Raw genomic sequence first — 10,072 nt, 5'->3', positions numbered from 1 at the left:
TATCTTCACCTCTTTCCTTTGTTATGGTGAGTTTAATTGTGTTTTTAAAGTCAAATTGTCTTTGTCTTAGCGATATCACCCGCAAATGATTCCGCTCCCATCTCTTAAGTATAAGGGCATTATTCTACAGCCACAATGTCATTATTATGCCTTAGAGAACTAAAAATAATTTCATAACATCATAAAATAATTAGTCCATATTTAATTTTTCACCTTGTTACAATTATTTTTTATGCATCTCCTCCCAAGTTAGGATCCAATCGAGGTTCTTGCATTGTTTTTAATTGCTATGTCTTTTTTAATCTAGAAAAGTCTTTTGTTTGGTTTTTGTTCTTTCATTTTTTACGTTGATATTCTGAAGATACTGGTGATTTAAAGTTTGTATTCAATCATAATACAGACCCCCCCACACCTGAGACTGGAGTCAGTTTCCTTTCCATAGTCATTATGCAGGATATTTTTTTATTGACTGATTGTTTTTTCCCTATTTACAGTTTTACAATCCCTGGCTTCAAGATTTGTCTAGAAAACGCATTGCCATGTCATTTTGATAATGAATCTGACTCTAAGGCCTCATGGCACATGTTTGGATATTTAAATTGCAACTCCTAAAGCTTAAATCCTGTGTTAATAACAGCACGAGACCTTGGCTTCACCTCCTGGTCACTAAGATTTGGGTAGCCTGTTTCCTGATGTACTCCCAATGATTTTTTTATCCTTTTTGGGAGTCAACCAAATAATTTTTTGAAGTTTCAGCATTTTATCTAATACTGTATTTTTAAGGAGAAAGATGACTTAACTCATCATAGTCTATCATTTTTGTATAGAATTTTTTCAATATTATTAGGCATTAGATTTATGATAATGAGTGGAAACACTTTGATAAAACAATATTTTGAAGTGCAAAGAGAACTTCATAAATAAAGATAATTTATTAGGCAACAAAAGCATCAAATAAACAGATTTTTAATGTCAATAACAGTAAATATTATAGAAAATAAAGTGTTTTTTAGCTCTTTGATGATTGGAGTCCTATTTATATCAATAAATTTAACCTATATCAATTAGTGTTTGAACGTTCAGTATTTGTGTGAGTATATACATTTACATGTGCATTTACATAGGCATGTTAAATGTTTTTCATCCTAATTCTCATTAATTTTAAATTTTAAATTAATTTTAAATAAATAAATTCTCATTTATTTAAATATTTACATATATTTATCTGTATAAAATTAGCCAAGCCTGGCTGATTTTTATATTTTTAGTAGAGACAGGCTTTCACCATGTTGGCCAGGCTGGTCTTGAACTCGTGACATCAGGTGATCCACCCATCTTGGCCTCCCAGAGTGCTGGGACTAGAGGTGTGAGCCACCATGCCGGGCTGAATTTTAGATGATTTTTAACCTCATTGGGATTTCATCATGGTATACTTTCACTTGATAAAGAAGTTGATGTAGAGAGCTTGTCCTGGACTCTGCATTTTTATATGAGCATTCTGTAATGGCCACGTACAATTTTTAATTTTCTTTTAGAAGAAAGTAACAATCTTAGCAAAGATTTATTGGTTAGAGAAACTCTTTTTCATATCAGTTTAAATTTTCATTAGGCCACTTTCTCATATGAATATAAGTAAGTTAAGATGTGACAAATTATGCATCCCCAAACACACTACTTTCTGATAAAAGAGGATGTAGCCAATATTTTAAATTCTTCTTTCTTTTAAATTCAGTACTTTCTCCATAAGTATTGGACAGAGCAATGGAAATCATATTCTAAGGTTAATAACATAAAGCAATGTATCTTAGAATGATCGTAAAGAATAGATCATATCCAAAACACTGAATATATAAAAGGATAATTTTATTACAATAACCCTGAAGAATAATTTTGGGAAAGAACATCACAAGATGTGTATGAAAGATTATTTCCTCTCAGGGACTAGACAAGGTAAAGAGAAAATAAAAAGTAGAGTAGCTACAGTAAATAGTACATGAACCAGTTCATGAAAGTGACAAGCAACTTAAAGTACAGGACATTTAATGTGTCAAAGGGAAATAAAACAAACAAAAAGAAAGAAATGATAAGAACAAAAATTATGCAAGTGCTTTACGAACTGAAATTTCCCTCCTTTGCCTGACTGTCATCCTGTTTTCCAAATGCAATCCCTGCAATGGTCTCACAGTGGATGGGTGAGTAAGCCCTTGGGGGAGTCATCAGTCACAAAAATGATACAGTATTTATTTAAGCTCTGAATGTCAAAAAAAAAGTGACAGAAAAGTGACCTCATTCCATATCACCCAACTCTAAAATTTTATTCCAAAAGTCAAAACTGTTCTAACCCATCATTACTACTCTTTCTGTATATTTGAAGAAAGCAGTTTGAAACTAGACCTTTCTCCACATTTATATTATTTTAAGGCAGAAAGTTCAATATTCTCACAAAAAGGCAGATATTTAAGCATATGAGAAAAGTTGTATACATGTCTCACATATTTTCCAGATATTTTTAAACGGTATGGAATAATTCCAAGCTATTCAAAATTACATTTCCTTTAACGAACTAAACTACAGTCATTTTAATTAAAATAACCTTTCCTCCTTCAGAACCTGGTCAGACTCCTTTTTATGTCCTACATCAATGAGTGGAAATGTACTTATATAGATATTAACTCAGTGGAATCACTTTATGAATGATTCTTTAAAAATCCTATAAATTATCAGATTATATAGTTAATTTGAATTATATAGATGTTAATTTTTAGGAAATTTCATTAGGTTACTGAATACATATTTCTTATCCCATATACAATATTAAACATTCTCCATTTTTTCCTTGAGATTTTCTTAGTCACCGAACTGCTCACATTTAAAAATTCTCATAACATACCTTTTAAGTTTTAAACTTTGTCTCCCACCTTTAGTAACAGTTCAACTTTGTCATGATTTAAAATCATGAATTTAAAGGCTGATCCAATTCTTAAAGTATAATACATTTAAAAGTTAAGGGCAAAATTAAAACATTTATTTCTAATGTTTGTCTTGAAATGATATTAAGCTCTAGAAGAAAGCACTATGCAAATCTTATATAAGATGTTATTGAACAATGTACAATGACCAATGGTCTTTCTTTTTCACAATTATTAATAGTATATATTTCAATGTTCAAAGAATGAATGGCTTTAAGACCACATGGAAATTGATGGTCCAACCCTGTACTACTTTTCCCCCACCATAATGTCATTCATTCACGTAAGTATTTACTGAACAGATCCAATACGCTATGAACTTTATCAGGTGGTATACACGTGAGAAGATTCATGGTCAAAATTGGGTAGACAGGCACTTAGGAAGTCTTTGACACTGTGGTAGGTGTATCATTGTGTGATTCTGAATGTATCACTGTGATGTACAATGGGAACACAAAGGGTCTGACTCAGTCTCAAAAGTCAATGAAGGATTTGCAGAATAAGCAGTGCCTCTACTGAAACTAAAATATCTTCTTCTACAACGTGTGCATGTGGACTAAATTATCTTCACCTATAGTATGTACATGTGTGTATTTTTGAGTACTCTTTATTACATTTGTAAAATAAAAAGAAATAAAACTCAGTTGGAAAACTACACAAAGCAACTGTGCAATATTTACTATGATTTCAATGGGCTAAAATTGATAATTTCCAACATTATTTAAATGTAGACTACTCAGATATTGTAAGTCCCTCTAACTACACATTAATAATAAACAAAAATTTGGTAAAAACTCAATAGCACTGTTACCCATTACTCCCCATGATCACAACCACTAAATGTAATGATGTTGTCTTTTTGTTTTGCTTGTGAGTTTTTATTGTTGCTGCTATTGTTATTTTCTGGTGTCCTCGATGTTTTTGCTGCAATAACTAATATAATGGTGAAATTTTTGGAAATTTTGATAATATGATTTCAGCTTATCATGTAGAAAGACGCATAACTGAAGTTTTACCATAAGCTAGGACATTTTTGCATACAAAGCAATATGGTTTAGGACTTCGTAGGTGAATGATAGGCTGTGAAGGATGCATTATAAATGAAATCGAATGGTGTTTTTACTCTTAATGGTTTAAATCACTTATTTGTAATTTTATTCATTTGTTCATTAAAATGAGTTTCCCTGATTACTATGTTCAATGTGTTATGTCAGTATATGGACAAATGACCAAAAGCGTTGATATTTTCATAGTGGGATTCACTAACTTGCCTAAATTGCATCACGAACATACTGGCAAATACACTGAGAAAATCAGTTGATTGTACCTCTTCTTTTTTGTTTTGGTTTTGAACGCACGATAAAAAATAAGACTTTGAAGCAACAAAGCCCAGTAGAGCTTGTTTGGCTTTCCTCATGACAAGAATGTGCTGGAAGTATACCTGCCCTGAGACAGGATACAGACATTGAATAGTAAAGAACCTCAAATAATTGTCCTTAAATGGTATCATTTTATGACTTTTTGTCAAAATCAGACTTTCTTTTATTTACTAACTCAATTCAGGAATGTTTTAAATGTCCTGACAGCTTTGCTAATGCAAATAAATCACTAAGAAATGTTCATTTGCAGTTGTTGTTTTTGCTGACCAAGGAGGGTCATGGATCTCTTTCACATACGAACAGTCTGTGTTTCTGTTTTCCCTAAAAAGATTGTAATCTGAACACATGGATAGTAAATTAAAGTGTTAGAAAGTATTATAGATGATAAATGTGTTCATGTCACTACTTTTGTGAGAATTTTACATTTGTTATAGAATATAAATTTCTCTAGACTTACAATGATTTTGTAGATTTTCTAGCTAATGGAGAACTCACTGTTTATTGAAATCTAAGCAAAGAAATGTTATGACTTATACAAAGTTAATTAATGGCCCACAGCAGGAGATGTTCTCAGGAACCAGGACTCTTATCAAGTCTTTCTCTAAATACCAACTTGAATGACATAATAGATAGTTCATTAAAAGAAATCACTCAGTCTCAGAAATAAAATATAGATGGAAATGTTTACCATGCACACACTATCATCAAATATTCTAACTAGAAATTTGCTAAATGACTCCTGTCATTTTATACTGCCTAATTTTTTAGTTGTGAATTCAACTAAAATTCTAAGTAGCTATATATCTTAATCTATGAAAGCAGTGGACATGTCTTTATTTAGTAATATTTTAAAAGTTTTAGGCCCTGGCACAGTGACTCACACCTGTAATCCTAGCACCTTGGGAGGCCAAGGCAGTAGGATCCCTTGATGCCAAGAGTTCAAAACCAGCCTGGGGAACATAGGGAGATTCCATCTCTCCAAAAACAAACAAACAAAAAAAGGTTTGTGTGATGGTGTGCTCCCATAATCCCAGCTACTTCATTGTGTGGTGGTGTGCACCTGTAGTCCAGAGCTACTTGGGAGGCTAAGGTGGAAGATTGCTTGAGTCTAAGAGTTTGAGGTTACAGTGAGCTATGATTGTGCCACTGCACTCCAGCCTGGGCAACACAGCAAGACTCCATCGCAAAAAAAAAAAAAGTTTTAGGAGTGAACTATGTATGTTTTGTAAATGCCAGTAGCATCTCTCCATTACCTTTATCTTCAGCACCACTTTATTTATCTAGAGATGGAAAGTACAGGACCCAAGTTCACCTCCTAGTCCTCCATTCTATACTTCACCCACTTCCCTACCTCCAAAGCCAAGGAAAACATCACTAATCAGCCCCAGTCATCTTTCTACTGGATATAGCCCCATACTCCTTAGCAGGAGAGTGCTCCAAGACGTCCCTAAGCATGAAACAGAATTTGAAAATGAAATGACTCTTGTTTAACATCCTAGTTCTAATCCCTTTTGCTTATATCCTGGTAGTTATTATTTTCTTATTTCTACCTTATCCCTCTTTGTCCAGAAAAACATTGAAACATTTTAAAAGCTTGACACTTTCTTACACAAGAGTGTACAGAACCAACTTAAATTTTTTGACAAGAAGACATTACAAACAGCCATCATGATACTAAGCAGTGATAGAATTTTGAGTGGTTTTTTTTTGTTGTTGTTGTTGTTGTTTTGTTTCCTTTTTCTCTATCCATCGTTATGTCTTCATTTCTCTTACTGTGGGTGGCTATTGGGCATCTGGCAACCAAGAGTTTCTTCTTCCGTCAGTATCTACCACTCATTCTTCAAGTTTTTGCTTCTAATATCCCTTCTTATATGTTGTAAGATAAAAAGCAGTGAACTAAACATGCTCTGTGTATGTAAAGGAAGGATCTATGAGATTGTACGAGTTCAGGTAGAAAGATGCAGGCACAGGCACTGCTGTTACTGAAGTTCCTACTTCTTTTTATTAAGATTTGAAGTGTGAACTGGGTTGTGACACCTAGCAAAGAAGATTTGGACAGGTTACACGAAACCGGTCAGCTCTGTCTGTTTCCTGCATGTGTCTCTCTCTATACTTCAAATGTGATTCTCCTGAAAGCAGAAAGCAGAGGTGAGTCTTTTGTGACCTCAGGTGAAAGCAGCTCAGATCAGAGCCTCAGGAGATATGTCAGTTGTTCTTGGAGTGTACATAGTGACTATGGCCAACTCAAATCTCCAATCTATTTTCAGAAGAGAAGCCCAACTTTGGTAGTCAGATCCTGGAAGCCAGAGGTACAGGCAGGTAGGGGTTGAGGGCATGGCCTCAGGTGGAAGCAGCGGTGCAGGCATTGCAGAGAACTCTCAGTAATCAGAAGGCATCAAGCATGGAGGTTCGGTATGAAGAGGTTGTCCCTGGGTATTCCTGTAAAGGAGCCTGTTTTTCTATCAGAAGTCAGTTTCATAGTTAGGTTTGGATTCTGCTATGATTTTCCCAGGTGTGGGATGGGAAACATGGAATATTTGTTAGCACAAGTTCAAAATTGCATCCTTGCCAGCACCTGATTAGGAGTAAGAGGCCGGGTTGGCCTGTGGCCCGGGCTAGGTTGAGCACCCTCACTCTGTCAGCATTGTGGTTCCACGCTTATTCTTCTGCTGAAAGTGGGTGGGTTATTAGGGCTTGACTTTCCCCTTCCAAATTACATTCTTGATTAAAATTAACCTCCTTTCAAATTCATTAATGAGCTCAATGACACAGGCATTCAGAAGATCTCCCTGGAAAGTTGTCAGTGGTGACCATGGGGTGGTAAAGGCCTTGTCATCCTGATATTCCTTACACAATGCGATGAATCCCCTACCTCCCTCCACCCTGCTTGTTGCCATTATGTCCATGGGACGTTTACCAGTTTTATTGAGAATATCTTGGCAGTCGTTCACAGTTTCTGATCCTTTCCTGATGACAGCCATCATCATAAGCATTATGTGTTCTGTGCTGTGAAAAGTTCTGAATGTCAATTGTCATTTCCTAAAAATGGTTCTGCTGCCCTTGGAGAGCTGGTGTGGGAATGGTTGGGGAAGCATCTTTTGCTATTGCAACTCAAGTCAGAGGCTCCTTCTTGAAGTGTAGTATCTTCTGAATGCATCCAGATAGTTCTTTGTTTTTCCTTTTAGTATCAAGGAAAATATCAACAATATTGTTGGTGGCTCTGAAATGGTTTCTAGTAGAAAATGGTTATCTCCACTGTGTATTCAGAGAGTGAACATTGAGGATGTTCTTGAGAATTTGACAGGTGGAGAGCATCTCGTACATTAGGGCATTTGTTCAGTCTCCTGTCAAGTGTTTCCTTCTATAGCCAGACTGACATCAGGGACTGTGTAGTAGGACAAGCTACCACCTGGTAGCAACTACATGTTGTTTGTACTAGACAACAAGGTTTGGACATAGGCCACTGGACAGACATGCTGTGAACTGGCTTGTACTGGATTGATCAGAAATTCAGAATTAAGAATATAATGCACATCGTTAGGAGATGAGCACCAAATTTTAATAATTTGGAGTGTTACTGTCTTCCAAGATAATCTCGCTGTATGTACTTTTAATATCTCAACAATAGAAAATGGCTCCTTATTCCTTCCCTCTATAAGCTAATTACTCTCTAGATTTTTCTCATTCCCCTCTTGACACAGCTGCTAGACAATAGAATAAAAAGTTGACTACTGGATATTAATACTAGATCAGATGTGCATACATGATTTGCCAAACTCCAAAATTGACTCTCAGTGTGGTTTACAATCTTGGCAAATCCCGTGTCTTAACTTAAAATGGAAAGCATGTATTCTTCAGGAAGATAAAGATCAATGATAACAGGGAGATAATCTTTTAGGGAGACATTGTTCTTACACACTCACCACAACACCTTGTTCTTAGGAAGCAGAATGTTGTCCTCTACAGGAGTCCAGCTCTGTGTCAGCAAGCTCTTGTCTTCCGGGTTCCAAGTCCTTCCCTTCCCAAATGTCCATACCAGAAAGCAAAAAGTTCAGGCCAAAGTAGAGCATGGACAGGAACACACTACACTCTATGAAGAGACTAGACAGTTACTGGCTCTGCATTTTGATCAACTTGTTGTTCTTTTCCTGGACTGACCCACTTGGCCATGGCATTTGCCACTCCTCCTTATCTTCACCAGCATGCTAGTGCTGACACTGTCTTTGCCTTCCTTGATCCTCTCCCAGGCTTAGAGGTAGACTTTTATTGTTGCTGCTGTTTGCTGATCGTTGCTGCAAGACGGAGAACTCACTGGGTCAGTGTGAACAACTGACCTTCAAATGAGTGTGAAAAATGTATCATTTTTTTCTTTCCTAATAGTAATCCTGCTACTCTCACCCCAGCAATATCACTAACTCAATCAGGATGTAGACCTTACTAAGAAAGGAATAATGTTTGCCAAATCAGGCAAAGTGTTAATGAGCTTAGACTCTAGACCACCATCTTGTTACTGACCATAGGCAATAATCATTCAGGAAAAGGTTGAACATAGGTTTTAAATAAAAGGAGTTTTAAATACAAGAGCCAGTGCTATCTCTCTGGCAATTTCAGAGTTCACGTGTCATGTCTTTAAAATCACAAAAGAATATTCAGTGAGAAAAAAAAATGTCTGCATTTTTATTGCTGTAGTAAGAAAATAATACTTTTAGTTATGTATTTTAATGAGTAATTCAGAAGGTTCTAAGCAGCTTTAATGAGTAGCCTCTAAAATATGGAATGTATTTAATGATGTGTATATTATTGATTTTATATTTCTGGTAATATTTTGGGACCATAGGCCAGGTTTCACGCTGCTACAAGCACAGGTATTTTGTGTTTCTCAACATCCAGTAAGTACTGCTGCTTCGGGGACAGGTTAATCCTCTTTGCAAGAATTTGGCTATACAAATTGGCTTATTTTGGTGAACAGCACTGTCTAAATTATTTTATTGCCTTTTATTGTGCCAATGTCATGCAATCTAGGTACCAGTTACTTTTAGAGTGAATTCCTTTACTCTTAGTTATTTTAGAAAAAAATATATTAAAAAAAAGTAATGAAAACTTTCATTGAATGACATACTTCCAAAGAAGGTAAAATGTATTTCTTATTTATATTTCATTTTCATATTAATGGATAGTAATGTCTCTTTTTTGATTGGTGGGTTAATAAAGAATACCAAACAAATTGACTTAATTTGGGGGTAGCATCATGGACAGAGTAATATGTAAGAATTTTTAAAAGAAAAATTGAGGTGAAAATCAGGAGTGAAGGTCAAAAAGAACCCTGGAGAAAGGATGTGTTGGGCCAGAGAGCAGGAGATGTTGGTAATGTTTGGGAGCTCTGTTATTTCTGTGAAGATTTGAACCAGTGTGTGGTGGGGGATATATATTTGCTTTAAGAAAGTTCTATGGCAAAGTAGAGGAACCTACTAGATAATGTAAGCTTTCGAGAAAAAAAGAATTTAAATTCTCTGAAATAAAATGATACCCATTTTATACTCTACAACCAGATACATTCCAGACTGTAAAAATATGAAAGACAGAAAATAAAATGAGAAAAGCACAGGAATTTCTGTGTGATGGTCTGAGAGTTAAGAGAAAAAAGAAGAAGAAAAAATACTAGAAGAAAATATAAGTGAATGTGAACATAACCTGATCTAGGCATACACCCAAACCTAAAATCTT

The sequence above is a fragment of the Theropithecus gelada genome, chromosome 1, assembly GCF_003255815.1.
Source record: "Theropithecus gelada isolate Dixy chromosome 1, Tgel_1.0, whole genome shotgun sequence".
Lineage (NCBI taxonomy): Eukaryota > Metazoa > Chordata > Mammalia > Primates > Cercopithecidae > Theropithecus > Theropithecus gelada.
Note: the sequence above shows the minus strand (reverse complement) of the source record.